At 38.6% G+C, this 20,326-nt stretch overlaps 1 protein-coding gene across 5 annotated transcripts in view; it reads left to right on the forward strand.

Moving 5' to 3' along the window:
- The window catches only part of NLGN4X (neuroligin 4, X-linked), a 354,547-nt gene that overhangs the window by 16,413 nt on the left and 317,808 nt on the right, over positions 1-20,326 (forward strand). Inside the window, exon 1 of one of the 5 annotated variants that reach the window (XM_011972099.1) lies at positions 3,834-3,889. The exons of the other annotated variants lie outside the window; for them this stretch is intronic. The gene's annotated coding sequence lies outside the window, so the exon portion shown is untranslated. Of the gene's footprint in view, positions 1-3,833; positions 3,890-20,326 lie in introns of those variants that run through there. 5 annotated transcript variants of the gene reach the window in all.

Genomic DNA, 20,326 nt, shown 5'->3' on the forward strand with positions numbered 1-20,326 from the left:
CTTCCTCCCTTCCTTCCTTTCTTTCTCCATCCCTCCATTCTTCTTTCCATCCTTTCTTCTTTCCGTCCTTCTTTCTTCCCTCATTCCTTTATTCTATTTGGATGAGTGACAAGGTCTCAGGGATCCTTAAAGTATTAAAGAGAAAATGAAGATAATTCTATAGAAGAACAGATCAAATAGGAAAGAGTAATGAAAAGAAAGACTCCTGAAATGACAAAGAAGCATGTTCATGACAATTTAATAGAATTTCCCACATGCCATATTTGTATAGCTGGTTATATTTTAAAACTTTGTCAAACCCTAGATTTATAAAAGCTTGATTTTGATTTTAGTAAATTCTTTGAATAAATGCATGCATACATAAAGCAGATTACTTTGATTCAACAAAAACATACAGGCACCTGTGAGCTTTTTTTTTTTTTTTTTTTTAATGTGGTAGTGAAAACAGCCTCATTAATTAATGGCTATTTCCTATATTCTTTTTAAAATTAATAAGCAATAGTCAGATATTTCAGTTGTTTTAAGGCATGAACAATACCTTGGATTCTAATATATTTTAGTCTAAAATGTCTGGTAACATCACAGATAATTGTTTCAAACTCTACCACCCCTCATATAATTTATTTTTCAACAACTTAAAGTCTTTTAGAATCATGAGAGAACCTTAAAAATAGACAACATCACTCATACTGGTGACCTAGGATTGCTTAAAGATAGGGCATAGATTGTATTGTCTCAGAGGAAAATATTTCATGAAGATTCTTTAAAAAGTATAAGAACTCCCGAATCGGGGATTCTTTCTTGAAGAGGCTCCCTGGTCTAATGTTTTTGGAAAACCTCATATATCATTTGCCTCTCTTCAATTATATCCTGAAAATGGACACATTATGGCCTTAAAGTCTCCTGTACTAATGGGTTTAGCAGATGTGATAGATAACTTAGGGTTCTTTGTAATGAGTGTTAACCAAATTAACCACAACAGTGTTGAGAATACTTCTGTTGACACAGAGCAGAAAGAAGTACTAACAGGGTATGAAGACACTTGAAAGTGTTGAAATTACCAAGACTACTTGGAGAAATGAACTTGTTGGTTTTTTTCTTTATTTCACGAATTTACTCAAAACTTGTTGAGTACCAATAAGTGGGATACAAGGAAGATGAAATTGCTTATCTTTCCTATATTAACCATAGGCTAATGTTATTTTGCACCTCTGGTTTTATGTGTAAGAACAAACACGTTTTATCAGAATTTTTCTTCTGGGGGAGTGTGTGTGTGTGTGTGTGTGTGTGTATGTGTGTTTAATCTCTCATGTCCTATGTCAAAAGTTAAGGAAAGCAACAGCTTGATTCAGTCTTCATATATCTTTCTTAAATAGTTAAAGGCAAAATCATCAGAGCTACATAGCCCAAATATTAGGAGTTAGGTTCCTGTTCGAATTCTCAGAGAGTAATTATATAGTTCGATTTTAACTTCTTCAACAAACAGATTACTACAGTTGATGAGCAAGGAGATGAAAGTATTTGAGAAACCTAATGGAGTTGATATGATTCTTGAGGGAGGGGAGAAGGCTGCCTGTCTGAGGTAATGCTTTTGAGGGTAGGTTTGTCCTCGCCTTGAAGCAGCAGGCTTGCTCTGTTGGCTCAAGAAGCCTTAACATGCATGTCCGTATTGCAGATTTACCCACATGCCAAGTGTATGCTGTGGGAAGAAATGAATACTGTAGATCCCATTACAGAGAATTATGTGGAACAGATAGACTTAGTGCATCAGAACCGATGAGAAATACACGAGACATTTCGAAAATAACAACAGTAACGAAAACAAATATAAGTAAACCACAGTCAAAACTCTTACATTTGGGTTTGTAGTTGCCTATTACCACAGAGGGCTCTGGTTACCAGCTAAAATGTAACCCAGTAGGAAGGACAAGACAAGGCCCTTCATGCTGTATGAAACAGTAACAAACAGTAAGGATGACCCAGCGAGAAAGGGTAACAAGTTACATGGAAGTTGAATACCAGGGAGAAAGTGTCACAGTTACATGGAAGTTAAATACCGTACCTGTGCAGAGACTGAACATATAAAGCAGACACAGGAATGGTAGTAGTAGAAAGTGGGGGAGATCCGAGTTTGTTGCAGCATAAAAACCAACCAACCAACCCTAGTGAGGGAATCAATACCTCAGAAAAAAATCTTCTGACAATCTAGGTTAATGGTAGAGATCAAACGGTACCATATTATGAGGACGGAATAATAACTCACACGTGGCTTTACATAGAATTTGTGTGACAGTGGTTGTGTACTATGATTCAGTCTGCCGTGACAATTTCACCAGTAAAATAACCTTCCAGGATTTATTTGATATCTCAATTGATAAGCCTCACTTAAGTGAGTCACCTTATGACATAATTTGTGAAAATTAACTTAAAATTGCACAAGAAGTTATGTGTCTAGTCATTTCACAATCAAATGTATTTGGGCATTTAATCTAGTCAGATCCCAATTAATTAAAAATTGTTTCTTTCTAGACCAACATGTATCTTGATATTAATACACATGTAAATTATATACATATATTTGCATATGCAAATTACACATCTATTTACATATGCATACATAGCTCTCTTTTTATTGGGGAACACAGCTTCCTGAAGGTTTTTCAAACAATAATTATTCTACCTGTAATGCTGTAGCAGTATTGGTAAAAAGTTCAAATGTGGCTGGGTACAGTGGCTCATGCCTGTATATTCCAGCATTTTGGGAGGCCAAGGCAGGAGGATTACTTGAGCCCAGGACTTTGAGACCAGTCTAGGAAACCCCATCCATACAAAAAAAAAAATTAAAAATAAGTCAGGTGTGGTGGTGCATGTCTGTAGTCCCTGTTACTCAGGAGGCTGAGGTGTAAGGATCACTTGAATATATCAGGAGTTTGAGGCTGCAGTAAGCTATGACCTCACTACTGCATTCCAGCCTGGGCAACAGAGTGACACTCCATCTCTTAGAAAGAATTCAAATGCATCGTTTATGTGGACAGAATTTGATTAGTGTTATTCCGTTGCTCAATGACTCCAGGGTATGCATTTACCTTTTTTTTCTCTTGACTTTAATCATAGCTTATGCAAAAACAAACAAGCAAACAAAGACTAAACAGAGAAGGAGTTTGCAAAACTATATTTAAAAGTAAGCCATACTCCCTCACCCCTGACTCCACAAAAATACTGTTTAATGTAGAGAAACCACAGACGGTGCAGCCCCCAAATCTGGAGCATCCTCAGGTACCTGGGGATATTCTGGAGTGAGGGGCTGAGCCTCAGAGGCATTTGATCACACTTGGGTGGGGATGCCTCATTGGCTAGTGAAGAAACAGCTGTCTCTTCCATGTAGTGGTCAGTTGTGGCCTCTCCCGGAAGGGAATTTATCCAGCAGTGTGTGTCCCTAAAGATGCTCATAGCAAATTATGTTCAGTGAAGCCAGCTGCATCCTGTTGGTCTTGCTAGTTCCGGGATTCTTGCCACAGCAGGTCAGAATGGAAGGGAGCTGCTTCTCTTTCCTCCTTCCTTCCTCTCCCCATCCCAGCTCTCATCTGACATCCTTCCAACACCTATTTGACAGGAAAAAAAATTCTCTCTTCAAATTAAGAAAAGTGTCTTGGTACGATGGCTCACGCCTGTAATCCCAGCACTTTGGGAGGCTGAGGTGGGTGGATCACTTGAAGTCAGGAGTTCAAGTAGTGAAACCCTATCTCTACTAAAAATCCAAAAATTAGCTGGGTGTGGTGGCACGTGCCTATAGTCCCAGCTACTCGGGAGGCTGAGGCAGGATAATGGCTTGAACCCAGGAGTCGGAGGTTGCAGTGAGCTGATATGGTGCCCCTGCACTCCAGCCTGGGCGACAGAGCAAGACTCTGTTTCAAAATATAAATAAATAAATAAATAAATAAAAATAAATAAATAAAAGTGTTCAAGTATGTACTCTCCACGTCTTCCAGCTATTTCACTTCACTGGGAGTAGACAGGACAGGATGGCTTCAGGGAGAGTGCTATTGTTACCTTGTTATCCACTTTCAATTTGGAAAGGTAAAAATATGCTTCAGTGCCTACTAAATTGCCTGCATTGTATTTGAAGAACAGTTTGTTGGGATATTCATGATGAAATTGGAAAACAGAATCACAGATTGTTAGGACTTGAATGTACTTGAGCAATCATTTGTATTCCCTCATGTACGCGAGGAAATTGAGTCACAGAGAGTTTCAGTGATTTAGCCTCATCCTTTTTGTTTTGAGATGGAGTTTCCGTTTTGTTACCCAGGCTGGAGTGCAATGGCCCAATCTCGGCTCACCACAACCTCCGCCTCCCAGGTTCAAGCGTTTCTCCTGCCTCAGTCTCCCAAGTAGCTGGTATTACAGGCATGCACCACCACACCTGGCTAATTTTGTATTTTTAGTAGAGACGGGGTTTCTCCATGTTGGTCAGGCTGGTCTCGAACTCCCGACCTCAGGTGATCCACCTGCCTCTGCCTCTCAAAGTGCTGGGATTACAGGCATGAGCCACCGCACCGGGCCGTGATTTATCCCCATACTTTTGAACACTATTCCTGAAACGAAGATGAAATACCCCCAATTTTTAACATATCTGCTTTCGCCAATTCATGACAAGCTTGCAAAATTAGAAGAAATTTTAAATGGGCAAAATAAAGCAAAGTGCATTATTTAATTTTCAAAACAGACTTTTCTTCATTAAGCAGCAGAGATTTAAACAGATAAATCATTTCTATGAAAGGGACTAGCAGAGAAAGCAGGAAAAGACATGTCCCGCATTAAAAGCTGCACTTGCTGGTGGGAACTCATTTTGTTTTATGAGTTTTGATGAATGCACCTTAGCTGTTTCTAAGCCTGCTCCCATTCCCTGTTTTTATTTGTAAGTCAGAACCCAGCAGTTTTACATTTTTTAAGTGTTAATTAATTGCATTTGTTTAATGCACCTGGCTGTGTCTCAGGCATTGTTAAGAAGGGATAAGATCTTTTTCAGGGATGATTCTTTCCTTTCCTTACAGGGCTTTGTCTGTGATGGGAACTTTCTATATATATTTTTTTCTTTTTAAGAGACGGGGTCTCACTATGTTGCGCAGGCTGATCTCGAACTCCTGGGCTCAAGGGGTCCTTCGGACTGACCTCCTGAAATACTGGGATTACAGGCATGAGCCAGCGCACTTGGCTCTACTTTTCTGCAAAAACTGGTGGATTCTACTTCTCTCTCCATCTATGTTTAGTCCTGGGAGATATAATCAAGAGAAAAGCAACATCTACTTTCATTAGATTAAGAGTCAAACAAAAGGGCCTAGAGGCAAAAAGGCTCCAGGACCCTCTTTTGCGGATGAGCCTGTGCATTGAAATCTTCAGCTTCATGGAGACACAAAAGGCAAAATGGGAAGTTGGATTTGCAGGAGTTAGTCTTGGAGTGTCTTGTCAAATTGAAGGGTTCACATGTGACCTGTCAGGTCTCCGAGAGAGATGACTTGGTGAAATCTGTATTTTGTGATGATTAGTCTGTATCGGAGGGCTGGTTCAAGGGCAAACGAAGGTCAGAATAAGGACTTGTGGATGTGTTAAGAGCAGAACCCACTGTCTTGTGCATCAACAACAGAAGCCCACTCCTGGCCTTCATATTTTGGGGTAATTGTTTTTTGCAGTGCAGACTTGTGAAACCTGGAGTATTTTCAGGTCACAGCTTTTATGAAGATGCTTTCTGTTGACCTGAGAATTAATTATTGTTTGTCAGACAGCTTGATGACCTTGTCAATGGTGTTCTTTGATTTTTACAACTCCCCATCTAAGAACTTGAGAATGCCGCAGTGGATAAAACTGTGTGACTGACGTTCATTATTTTTTTCCACAATGCTTTAAAGTAAGTGCGCTGGGAATGCTCCATTTATTATGTGGAGGAGAAACATTTCCAAACTTTAACTTTGTTCCTGTTGCTTTTGTACACTGAGACGTTGATTCTGCAGGATTAAAACAAGGTACTGATTATTCCGTTTGGTGGAAAGTTTCAGGACTGAAAGCCAGCAGAATTGTTCCATTGAGATGGTAATTCTGACTCTTTGATTCTTACACATTGACTACTTTTACAAAATACAAACCTGTTTTAATCTTTTTAAAGGACATTTTTGCACTCCTGTTTTCATTTTTTCAAATAACCTTTTAAAAATGTTAGAGTAGTTTCAGGTTTGCTGAAAGGTTGCAAAGATAGTACAGAGAGTTACTGTTTAACTCCACACCCACAGAGCATCTTACGTGACCATCTGTTACAATTAAGGAACCAACATTAGTATGTTACTAAGAATCGACATCACACTTTATTTGGATTTCACTGGTGTTCACCTAATGTCCTTTTTCTGTTCCGAGATACCATCTGAAATACCATGATGCATGGATTTGCCCTATTTTCTTAGCCTCATCTAGTCTGTGACAGTTTCTCAGTCTTTCCTTGTATTTCACGACCTTAATAGTTTTGAGGTATTAATGTTATGGAGAATGTCCACCAACTAGGGCCTGCCTGATGTTTTAGACAGGGGTATGTGTTTGGGGGAGGAAATCCACAGAGATGAAGATTTCCTTCATCTCACCTTAGCAACGGTGACTACTGTCCGCAAGACTTTTGCTCTTGATGTTGGCTTTGATCACGTGGCTGACAGAGTTTGTCAGTTTTCTCTGCTGTAAAGTTGTACTCTCCCCTCCACCCCAAGTCTAGTCTTTGAAAGCAAGTCCCTAAAGTGGGGTGGGGGTGGGAGAAGAGGCAGAATGAAGCTCCGCTTCCCGGATGGTGGAATATTGATAAATTATTTGGAATTCTTCCCTAAGAAAGATGGCTCTCTCCCCTCTATTTATTTAATCAATCGTTTATATCACTGTGGGCACATGGATATTTTGGATATGCTTTGGGCTTTAATTCAATTCTACATTACTGTGACTTATTCTACTTTATATTTTTTTGTGGCCATGATGTAGACATCAGAAAGTCTATTCACTTGAATAGCAAGTAAATGCAAGGACTCAATAGTAAATGACTCTTAGAGAAACTCTCAACCTTGCTGGTTCACGGATGCTCAGCTTGCAAAAACACCTTCTTCCATCAGGAAACCTCAGTGGATGGGCAAACATTACAGTGTCCTTGAACATGCTTCATTGCTTAATCTATGACCTTCCTATGCAGTAAGCAAAAGCACCCATACCACAGCTTAAGAGTGGGGCAGAGGTCATTCCTCCCACCACTCATCCTAGTGTCTTTCGATAAAGAGATATAAACTGAAGGAACATGCTACTAACCAGAAGACTTCCAGAGGACCCCATTAATCAGGGTAGATGCTGCAGTCTCCGTATGAATAGCTGTGTGCGTCTTGTCACAACTATCAATATTTCAAAAGGTGATATCATCCTCTTAACCTTATGATGTGTTTTAACATAAAATTTTAATATGCATGCTGGTGGTTATTACTTAAGCATTGCTTAAGAAGCAGTCTTTTTTTTTTTTTAATTCATGTAACCGGATCTATTCTCTGAATAAGGAATATAAGCAAATTGTAGCCATTTCAAGGACTCTTTTTTCTTCTTTCTTTTTTTTTTTTTAAATGGAGTCTTGCTCTGTCGCCCAGGCTGGAGTGCAATGGCGCGATCTCAGCTCACTGCAACCTCCGCCTCTGGTTCAAGCGATTCTCCTGTCTCAGCCTCCTGAGTAGCTGGGATTACAGTTGCTCACCAGCACGCCAGGCAAATTTTTGTATTTTTAGTAGAGATGGTGTTTCACCATGTTAGCCGGGCTGGTCTCGAACTCTTGACCTCAGATGAGCCGCCCACCTCAGCCTCCTGACGTGCTGGGATTACAGGCATGAGCCACCGTGCCCAGCCTCAAGGAGACTTTAAAAGGCAGGATTTTTTTTTTCTTATGGTGAAGGAATGAAGAATAGTATAGGAAAGAAATACAGAAACTTTGAAAAAAGAAATGTAAAACTGGATCATCATTCCATAGACTAGTTGTTAATAGTAAGTAACTCTATAATTTGTTCCATTGATTTTCTGAATATTTTAAACACAGATGATCATTCTCTATCTACATCTACGTGTTTATCTGCGTTTATATCATATGTATGTATATACATATATATTTGCATGTAGATCACATCTTTATCTGTATGGTATCTGTACCAATATTAGAGCCTATAGCTATAGCATATCAATAACTGTTCTATATCATATTGTACCTTTTCTCACCTATATCTTAATCATATCTGTTTTTGTATCTGTACACATATCTTTACTGATATTCACATTATATTTCTATGCCTAGATCTGTATATATCTCTGTGCCATTTTGAACTTTACATTTCATACACTATTATAGCATAAGCCATTTTAGGATTATTAAAAATCTTCATAAGCATTGTTTTTCATGGTTAATTTTCTCAAAAGACTATGCTTTAACATACCAAGTTCTTTACATATTTTTTGACATTTAGATTATTTTAATGTTTTTGCTCCTGTAATGTATTTTTCTTTATTTTTTTGCTCCACACCCCTCCCTCCTCTAACTTATTTTGAAACTCTTCCTTGTAAATTGGGCATTCTTCATTATAGGGGCATTACTTATTTTCTTTTGTATGTTTCAAAAAACATTCTGCATTGGTCTGTACACATTTTTCCCTCTTGTATCCCTTCTGTAAACATTTGTATTCACTTGAAACCTTATGGAATATTTTACTATAGAAAATTTCTGGTCTATGACAAAAAAAAAGAAGGGAAAATAGAATAATGGATCCCATGTGCCCATCAGTTGGCTTCAGCAATTATGAATGCATAGCCTAATCTTTAGTATCTAACTTCATTCATATTTCCATTCTTATTATGGCATGATGTAATTCATTTAAAGATATGTCTGTACATTGCTCTAAAATATAGGAAACATTTTATTTTACACAGCTGCAGAATCTTTTCCATGCCTAAAATTATGAACAGTAATTCCTCCGTATCATCCACTATAAAGTTGTAAATGTCAAAATGATCTTCTCATAGTTTGGCAACTCACACAAGGTCTAGCACTACAATAGGTTGATTTGTCTTTTACATTTCTTTTAATTGATATAGCTTCCCTATCTTTTTATGCACATTCTTGTTGAAAAAAACTGCTCGTTTTAACTCTACATGAAAGTGGGTTTTAGAATCGGAAAATGTAGTTGTCAAGTTATTTTAGAAGGAATGTGTGTATTTTCCATAACGCACAGTCTTAGGTTACCAACTCCTTAGGAGCAAATGCTTTGTGACTTGGTAGTGTTCTACCCAGAAGGAATGCTACTGGGTAAATTTGGCCAGCTATGTGACAGCTCTTTGGACTCAGTATGTCTCATTTTTATCTATTTTTAATGAAGTTTTATTTTGAAGACAGGGTCTCGCTTTGTCGCCCATGCTGGAGTGCAGTGATGCAATCATAGCTCGATGCAGTCTTGAACTTCTGGGCTCAAGCCATCTTCCCAACTCAGCCTCATATAATCTGGTACCTGGCAGAGATACAGATCTGATGAGAAGCAAAGATAAAGGGATGTCAGAAGGTAGCTTTTGTTGCACCATTACACATACACACACACACACACGCGCACACGGGTGCACACGCACACACAAAGAATCAAATGCAATTTTTTCCTCTTTGCCAACCCCACAGTTAACTAAAATTATTAGTTCTATTGAACTCAACATTGCATATGATATTTTGAATGATAGAGGCTAAAGAGAGGCCAAAGAGGGAGGATTGCCTGAGGCCAGCAGTTCAAGACCAGCTTGGACAACATAGTGAGACCCCATTTCTACAGAAAAAAAGTAGCCAGATGTGGTGGCTCACTCTTGTAATCCCAGCTACTGGAGAGGCTGAGACAGGAGGATGGCTTGAGCCGAGGAGTTGGAGGCTGCAGTGAACTCTGATAGTGCTGCTGCACTCCAGCCTGGGTGACAGAGAGATCCTGTCTTAAAAAACAGGAAAAATATGACTAAAGAAAACCAAACTCATCTAATCTATACAGTTAAAAATAGTTGGCTATCATTCTTATGCTAATATAAGTATGCCTCATTTTAAGAAGAGTTGTGTGTGTATGTGTGTGTATCTGTGAGTGTGTGTGTATGCATGATATAAATCCAGACTTCTAAATGAGTATCTGGTATGGTGGTATTATTAGTAGAAGATCATTGGAACCTGTTACACAAGGATGCACTAGAGAATTTTACAAACTATTCTGTGTAATTTAAAATGTGACTTGATTTACTCAGATATTTTACAAGGATACATGTCTCTTACAAAACAAGATTTACTAACTTTGGTGCTCTTAACATTGAGGGTGGATAATTCTTTGTTGTGGTGGCTGTCCTGTGCCTTGTATGATGCTGAATGGAATTGCTGGACTCAAGCTTCTAGGTGCCCGTCGTATACACATCCCTGTTTTTAAAAAAGCTTGTATAAATTTAAGGGGCACAAGTGCTGTTTATTACATGGATATATTTTATAGTGATGAAATCTGGGTTTTTAGTGTAACCACCACCCGAATAACATGCATTGTATCCGTTGAGTAATTTCTCATTCCTCATCATCCTGCCACCCTCCCACCTTTTTGATTCTCCAGTGTCTATTATTCCACTCTCTATGTCCATGTGTACACATTATTTAGCTCCCACTTAGGAGTGAGGACATACTGTTTTTGACTTTCTGTTTCCGAGTTGTTTCACTGAAGATAATGGCCTCCAGTTCCATCCATGCTCCTGCAAAAGACATAGTTGCGTTCATGTTATGGCTGAATAATATTTCATTATGCATATACACCACATTTTCTTTATTCATTTATCCATCGATGGATGCCTAGCTGGATTCCATATCTTTGCTATTGTGAATAGTGCTGTGTTAAACATATGCATGCAGGTATCCTTTTGACAGCGATTTCTTTTTATTTGGGTAGATACCCAGCAGTGGAATTGCTAGATAAGATGGTAGTTCTATTTTTAGTTCTTTGAGGACTCTCCGTACTGTTTTCCATAGAACTTATACTAATTTACTTTCCCATCAACAGTGTGTATGAATTCCTTTATCTCTGTATCCTCATCAACCTCTATTATTTTTTGAATTTGACATCCACAAATGTCTCCAGACATTCTCAGATATCCCCTTGGGAGTAAAATCCATCCCAGTTAAAAACCTCTGTTATGAAATGAGGTGTACTTATTCCAAGTTTTACATGGGGAATTTCACTGGTTTTTGGATTCTAGTAGCCCTGACATGTACGCTGGGCATAACCAGATAAGAAAAACTGGGCAAAGTGTGCACTAAGAGATAGTAAGCACATTATTCTGGGAGATGTTTTTCATAACCAGAATAGACTTTATGAATTCTATCAGTTGTAATGAGAATCGGATCGACATTTGGGGACAGTCAGTATAACACACGCTATCCAAAAGGAGGTGGCATTGATTTATATAAGTGAGAGCTTACGAGAAAACAAAGACAGGAAATAAAGAAAAAGAAAATCCCTGATAAGTATCTGATAGAACAAAGTGCAGAACGGAATGCAGCTAGCTTATCTAAAATTGGGCAAAATCATGTTCCAAATGAAAGCTCAGTAGATGGGAAGAGAGTATTTGAACATTTGATGTGAAGAATGAGATTTACTGTTCCACAGATACGAATACATTGATGAGAGCTGTCAGTTATTAGAACTTATTAACATCAATGGGAACACCAGAAATGTGCTGCACAGAAAATTAAATTTAAGACTCATTGAAAATGGTGTTATATTTTCTGAACTGTTACATTGATTGATTAAAATTAGATTCTCCAACAAAATAAGAACTTTTAATATTCTGGGAGTGAATATGAGATGAATTTAGGTGGAAACTGTGTTTTAAAAAGATGTATTATTAACCTCAGAGATTCAGAATTAATGTCACCAACCCCAAAGAATGCAGTATAACATTTGTCATAAATGACCTCATAATAGGTTATTTTGTATTATCGTTTTAAATTTTGATAATAAATGGGCACATTTTACACCTTTTATAATAAAAGGGTATATGCAAAACCAGTTATTTTTATTCCAATGTTAATAAAATAGCAATAAGCCTCATTTCGTTTGAAGTGCCAACTTCCACTCCAAATGAAATTTCTAAAAGTCTGGAAGATACGCACCATCTAGTTAAGAAGATTTTCATTCTATAAAATTGTGTAACACAGTGAATCCTGTTCTTTTCCCATATACATTTATTTAATATTTATATTTGATACAAGGAATCTGTATTATTTTCATTAAGCCACTCATAAACATAAGTGTTTTACTTTTTCTTGGGTACATTTTTAAAAATTTGGTTACATTTTTGAGATGTTGATGCCATGGTTAAAATATTCCAACTAAGTAACGGGATGGGTTTACAAGAAGTTTTTGCTCTACAAGGAAATAGGTCAATAAATTAGACTCCAGTCAATTATAGGATAAAAGGAAAAGTTAATTTATTATGCATTATTGCACACAGTGTTTGATGTATGTATGCAAATTGCTCCCAAATACAGTTTGGTTGCAGTTGTGCTCCACATTTATGGTGGATGTAGTTTTGAATATGTGCAGAGAGAGCATATTCTGACCTCATTCATCAATGTGATGCAAATGTGTAGAAACAGCAAGGTCATTTTCGTATGATGAGAAAATGCCTGTTTGAAAGTAAACGCATCCACCTATCCATCCAAAGGTTGCATTTTCTCAATTCCCAATTCTAAATATGTGTGTGTGTGTGTGTGTGTGTGTGTGAGAGAGAGAGAGAGAGAATCTAGTGCAATTTTGTTGTTCTACTTTGTTCCAGGTTTGACATTTTAGTGATTGAACCTAAAATACCTTGATTCTTACCCTCTAATTTTACAAATAAAATCTGGTTTGCTGTTATGGATTGAACTGTGTTATGGATCGAATTGCGTTCCCCGAGAAGATATATTGAAATCCTAACGCCCAGCACCTCAGATTGTGATCTTATTTTGAAATAAGGTCTTTGCAGATGTAATTACAATGAGGTGATTCAAGTGGCCCTCATTCTATATAACTGGTGTTGAAACCACCATGAGAACACACAGACATTCACAAGGTGAAGATGGCCATCTCATGGCGGAAGCAGAGGTTGGCATGATGCAACTACAAAAAAGGGAATCCCAAGGATTGCTGGCAACCCCCTGAATTTAGAAGAGACAGGAAAGCATCCTCACCAAGAACCCTCAGAAGGAGCATGGCCAACATCATGATTTTGAACTTCTAGACTTCAGAACTTTGAGAGGGCATATTCCTGTTTCCTGAGACATAAGGCTTGTGATCCTTTTTGACAGTAACTCTAGGAAACTCATACACCAAGGCACAGAGTTCTTTATTTAAATTCATTTTTTTCATTTGAAAATATTTATTTGACAAAAACTGTATATATGGAAAGTGTCCAGTAACGACTGGATGTACGTATACATTGTGTAACAATGATCACATTAATGAACACATAATAATCAAATTAATGAACATATCACTCATAGCCCATGTGGTACATAATGGATGGGCCCGAAGTTATACAGCCAGCTTGGGGCAGAGCTGGCTTTGAAGGACAGACTCCTCACCCAGCCACACTTGTCTTCCAGAATCACGTTCCCATAGTCATGAGGATTTTAGAGACTCCACTGCTCCATGCCACTGCATCAACACATTGTGGAGTGGGGGACCCACATTTCATTGCAGGTGTCTGAATATCAACAGTGGGGTTTCCCTTCCCTCAACTGTACAATGTGTGATTGGACCTATCTCCAGGGCCTTTCTAAGCTATGTGATTTGAGAACAATCATCATTATAATTAAGACTGTCTCATTTTAAACCATGATTAGGGATATGAGATGCTCTGTGTGTTTTCTAAATAAACTTCATCGCGACCTGGTTAAGTGTTGGATGTGAATTGGCAAGAGGGGGATTGCTAGTAGAAATGGTGTAATTTCAGACCCATTCACAAGTATTTACACACTGCAAGACATCTAGATCCTCAGAAGTCAGGTAGTATCCTAAAAGCACGGTGTGTCATTTATGGTAGACAATTGAAATTGCACTGAAATTAAACTTGGTGGTGGGGAGTACACTTCATAGTGTTCAGTTTTTGCTTTCACTTTATTCTATGTCTGACTCTCAGGAAATAGGAACTACAACATTGGGTTTCTCCCGTGTATTTTCAACTTCAAACTCATGCATTGTAAACCATTAAGCAAATGATCAAACACTACATCTTTCCCAGCTCTTGTATGGACACACAGTTTTGTTATTCATGACTTCTCTTTTCTTATCTGGGAAGAGATAAGAAACCTTTAGAAATTGGATTAATGCAACCCTCTTTAACCTCACATTTGATGTGAATGTCAGAACTTTTTGAAACTTAGCTGTGCTTTTAGTACACTGATCACTGAGTGCCTGTTACCTGGCAGGCACTGGGCTGCCCAGTGAGGGTAGGTGAGGAACAGACACCAGCTCCCTCCTGGAGTGTGTGCTCTGCTGGAGGATAAAGACACTTCTCAAGCAATAGCCTAAATGCGTCTGACACCATGATTGTAATCATGGGGCTAGGATAATATGAGAATTCGTAGGAATGGGGATGCTGTCAGGGTTCATGAAAAGTCTTCCCAATGATGAGAGAACTGCAAGTTGGGAGGAGGTAGAAATAACGAAAGAAATGGTTGTAGAGATGAATACATTGTGGGATGATCGTGTTGCAGGGTGACATCTTTGAGTGGTAAAAGGGATAGAGTTGGGGCTCCTGCTGCAAACCCTCAGTGATGCGTTGTAATGGTAAGAATTGACTCGTGGTTTCCCAGTTTGCCTGATTGCTGCATCCACAAAACCATGGGTTCTGGGGTTAATTCCCATCCATTTTATTGCTGAATTTCTCAGAATGAGTCTTCGGTACATTGTTACTGAAAGGAGGTGCTAAACCCAATGTCTTCATTGCTTTTGAAGCAGATAGTCCAGTATAGTGTTTCTCAAACATAAGCATCATTGTCTCCTAGAGGGCTCGTTAAAGGCAAATTGCTGGGACCCATCCCAGGAGTTTCTGAGTCAGCAGATCTGAGATGGGATCCATAACTCCCCAGTTGAAGTTGCCATTACTGGTTTTGGGATTACCCTTTTAGAACTACTGCCTTAGGGTATTTCTAGGTTATATGTGCACACATGACGTGCTTGAGTTTTGAGCTCAACATTCTGTTTTATTCTTTCCTGTTCAGAGGCCAGCATCCACAGCTCTGGGTCTCATCATTTGCTTTTTGTCATGCAGTTGTGCTCTACTGATTTATACGTTATCTTTATGTTTTCAGTTTCCCAGTCAATTCAAGCCAATGCATATTTATTGGGCATCTACCATGTGCTATGGACTGTGAGGGACTTAAAGATTAATAACAACAACCATAAAAACTCATTGATATGCTGGGCATTATTTATTTCCCTATGGCCTCCAAATGCTTGGCTCATAATTCAAAACACTACAGCAACGTGAAGGCAGCAGATTGTTTGTCACTTCAGGGATCCACAGGTATATGGCTTCTCAAACGAAGATCTGGTAATTCCAGACTGCATGCAGCTATTCTTCCTTTAAAAACTGAGAAACCATGCATACAACATCTTTTCTTTCTTCTTCGTTTATACATTTGACAACTATGTACTGCCATCTTACTTTCAGAAGGTCATCATGCCAGATACCATCAGTGATGGAAAGACAGATAAGATTCAACCTCTGATCCCAGGGAGAGCAGACTCTCAGTAAGGAAGACAAAATGATAAATGAAAATACCTATATTACAAGGCATGCACATCACACATTCCGTAAGTGGGTAAAAACACAGACCTTGGCAGCACAGAATCTTGTTTTCCATTTGTGTCATTTTGGACACTGCATTGGTTATCTATTGCTGCATAAAAAGTTCCTCTAAACCTTAGGTTAAAACTGCAAGCATTTATCATCTCATGCATTTCTATACATCAGGGATTCAGGAGCAGTGTAGCTGGCCAGTTCTAGTTTAGGGTCTCTCATGATGTTGCGGTCAAGTTGTAGACAGGGCTTGCAGTTTTATGAGGGTGTTGGAGAATCTCACTTACGTGTCACTTGGCAGGAGGCTTCAGTTCTTGGCCATGTGGGCTTCTCCCTAGCGCTAGACATGTGACATTAACAGCTGGCTTTTCTGAAAGTGAGGAGAGAAAGAGGGAGGCTGAAAGGGAGTCTAAGATGAAAGCCACACACTCTTAGAACTTGATCTTGGAAGTGACACCTTGTCACTTTGGCACTTGATTTGGAGGTGACACCTTGTCACTTTTGCTACATGCTATTGGTTGTTCAAGTCAAATCTGGCACCATGTGGATAAGGATTGCAGGAAGGTGTTAATAGCAGGTGTCAATTGGCCATCTTGGAAGCAAGACTATCACCAGAAGCTCTTCCAAAGGAGGTGGCTTATGAGCTGCATAGAATTTTGTCGTAAGGACAAAGGAGAAAGTGTGAACAAATACATAGGTACAGCAGGTGTTGAGGAATAGGGTGTGTTGTGTTGAGTGTTGTCTCAAGGGCATGTTGAGTTTGAGTTTGGGTGATGAAATTGAAATCAGATCATTTCAGGTGGTGCAACTCGATGGTAAGCCTTATAGATATTATTCTGTAGGCAATGGGGCAATCATATTAGGACTTTTGCAGAATTATTTAAGGAATATCAGTTTCATGATAGTAGAGGTAGTGATAGAAGACAGAAAGTCAGTAATGCAAGTTGAGATCTACTTATAGATTCAACTGTGGTAGAGATTGAGGAAATGGGGAAGGCATGAGGCTCTGCAGAGGCATTGGAAGGATGATACTGATAGAACCTTGCAAACTATTGGAGAGAGGCCAAGACAATGAATAACCATACAAGGTTGCAGTTATGGGTGGAGTTGTCCAGTTAAGAAAAGGGAGAGAGTTCAGAGGTAGGTGAAGGTCAGTATTATTAGTATTATTAGATGCAGTATTATTAGATGCTTGTCAAAAAAAAAAGGAGTAAATTAAGCTTGTAAAACACTTTAAAACAGGTATATAGAAAGTGTTGAAGGCAGTCCTGACATTACTTATCTTTGGCCCATCCTTGTCTTTCTCCTTCATAGTCTAAAATGTTTTACAAAGGACTGTTTCTCATGACACTGAGAATGAGCCCCAAATTCCTTTCACTGACCTATTCCACTTTTATACAGTAAGCCTCTTACTCACTTCTCCAGCTTCATCCCAGGCCATCCTCTTCTCACTGCACTGCTGTCCCAGTCCTCTTTCGGTTTTGTGATCTAACTGAGCGGGTACAGTGTTAGGACATTTTTGTGCGCCACTTCCTCTGGCCAGAACACCCTGTCCTGTTCCCATTTAAAGTGGGTTCCACCCTCGGTTGTGTTCTTATTCAACCCATTATTTACTTTCTTCTCTGAGCTCACCTGATCTTGAAGGCTTTTTTATTCTTTGTCTTATTATGGATATGTGTGGAGGATCCAGAGAGTTAGTGAATTTTTCTCCGCATTCTGTAAACATGTGTATTGCATGAATCTGGAATAGATCAGCACTCACTGGGTATTTATGAAAGAAATGAGTAGTTGTAAGACACTGTAGATTTTCACTGGATGAATGAGGAAATCAAATGTTGCCTGGTAAAAACAGGTGTTAAGTCAACTATCACAGTTTTCTGAGACATGCAGCCAAGCCAGAGAGACTCTGAGGGAAGGCCGTCTTTCATTGTATAATCAACCCACTGTAGAGGAAAGTTCCTCTCTCACCTAAGGGAACATGGATCTTCCTTGATTGTTCACTTTGTTATTTCTAAATTAGCACGATTTACCAAAAATGTTTGGGTCACTCAGTACATGCATGTGGTTTATTTCTAAATGGCTATCTTTAAAAAAATCTTCCTCATCTGTATTAATGTCCCTAGAGTTTTTACATTTTTTAGCCTGTATTTCATTAAAGATGATGTCATGGAAAATTTTTGTCAAATTTCTCATTCTGGTCCGTGCCTGGAAGATTGAGAGTGATGCAGTGTAAGAAAGTTCAGGATTTTGAAGTTTAATCATTTACATTCTAACACTAAAGCTATAAATCTGTGGTGCAGTATTGCTTACTTCTGCTGCTCACTGGATGGATAAGTCTATGTGCTTTTTAAATTTCTTATAAAGATTTGGGTCAAAACTAGCAGTGTGGTCAATAAATTAATTTCTTGAGAGTTTATCAGAATTGTGGGATGATTTGGGAGGAGCAGAATTGTGTAAAATCAATCCTCTATTTTTAAACTTATTCTTCTAAAATTCTAAACAGAAAATTTTTTATTCATTAATATTTTCTTGATTTCATAATGCTAAAAATTAAGTAAAATGAATGTTGTGTTAAGAAATGGGAGCAAATCCAAGACAAAAAATCAGATGATTTATTAAATTTGCAACTTAAAAAAAAAACACAGTTTGAAAGATTGCTCTGTTTGAGGAAAGGACATAAAATTTTGTTGAGATAACTTAGGGTATAAATCAAGGTCATTTATGTTCATTTGAACATTCATACTCACATCTGGAAATATCCAGAATGACCACACTAAATCCTGCAGGTAAATTCTTTTCTCAGCTGAGCATGCCATATTGTTGTAGTTAATCAAGAAATCTACCAAAATTAAATTTGTCCTCCTACTTTTTAGCTTAGAAATTTAGGGGATCACTGGGACTCAAAAGAAAATTCAATAAATAATGGACCATCCTAGGGATACTTCTTTTTAACTTAAAAATCCCTCTGAGATATCCTCAGGTTTTAAAAATAGCTTTTTATTTTCCTGTTTTTTGTGTGTGTTTGTGTAGGCCTACATGTTCATATTAGTCATCAGTGTTGCCAGAACCTTGGCTAGCGTCATAGTCCAGACCTCTTGAGGTCACTGGGGGGTCGGCTACAGTTTCCACCTCTTGCTTTTCATGGGCCCCACTCTGAGAAAGATGCTTCTTCTCTCTCTCCTCTTTCAAAGTCATCTTTGAGGACATCTTCTGAAGCTTTTTCTGAGATGCTGCCTCTTCTGAGCACAACACTGTCTATTCTTGTATCACCGGTATAGGAGCTCATGCAATTTATAAGTACTTGCCTTAATGATGTGCTCCCTGAAAGACCTGGAGGAGAGGGATCAGGTGGCATTCATCTTTAGGATCCCTTCCCTGTCCTCACAGCACATTCATGGTCCACGTTCAGCAAACTTTTGTACAATGACATGACTTAGGGTTTCTAGACAACCCGTATTGTAATTTATGTTGATACAAAGGGATAATGTTAGCATCAAATGAAAAGTCAGAGTTCTATCAATGCCATCTTGATGAAAATATTTATATCATTATATCTTATGTCCTAGGTTTCTTCTTGACTGACTACCCAGGGCGAGTTGGAATTGCTATATGCCTCTCTCTGAACCCCCAAATCTTTAGTTGTAATGATGAACTTACATGGAGAGGCTTATTTGAAACATCATTATAGTGTGGATGATAACCTTCTTAGTTTCCACATCTGATATTCCTCCAAAGGTGTGTATGTTTTGACTAATGTATTCTCTTTATGCTAAGCTTTCTTTAAAGTGATATGAATGCTCCATAATGTTGTTATTTTTGTTTGTTTGTTTGTTTTTTTGAGACAGGGCTTCATTCTGTTACCCAGGGTGGAGTGCAGTGGCGTAACCAGAGCTCACTGCAGCCTCTGCTCCCGGACTCAAGCAATCCTCCCACCTTAGCCTCCGGAGTAGCTGGGACTACAGGCGTGCACCACCACACCTGGCTAAGTTTTGTATTTTTTGTAGAGACAGAGTTTTGTCATGTTGCCCAGGCTGGTCTTAAACTCCTGAGCTGAAGGAATCCTCCCTCTTCAGCCTCCCAAAGTGCTAGGATTACAGGCATGAGCCACCATGCCCGGTCCCATAACTGTTAGTTTAATTAGCACCTTTCTGCTTTAATTCATGTTGACTATCGAGAAAATCTATCCCCCCATATAATTAGTGTTTTTAAAAGATGCTTTTAGATAGTGATCAAAAACTTATTTATTAAGTAGAATGCAAATTATTACAAATGATATGAATACCATAGGTTGTAGTTTTTATATGACAACTTAGATTGTAAAATGCAATTCTAGCCAGGCACATTGGCTCATGCCTGTAATCCCAGCACTTTGGGAGGCCCAGCAGGAGCCAATCGCTTGCTTCCAGGAGTTCAAGAGCAACTGGGGCAACATAGTGAGACT

Source organism: Mandrillus leucophaeus, unplaced genomic scaffold (assembly GCF_000951045.1).
Source record: "Mandrillus leucophaeus isolate KB7577 unplaced genomic scaffold, Mleu.le_1.0 Scaffold127, whole genome shotgun sequence".
NCBI lineage: Eukaryota > Metazoa > Chordata > Mammalia > Primates > Cercopithecidae > Mandrillus > Mandrillus leucophaeus.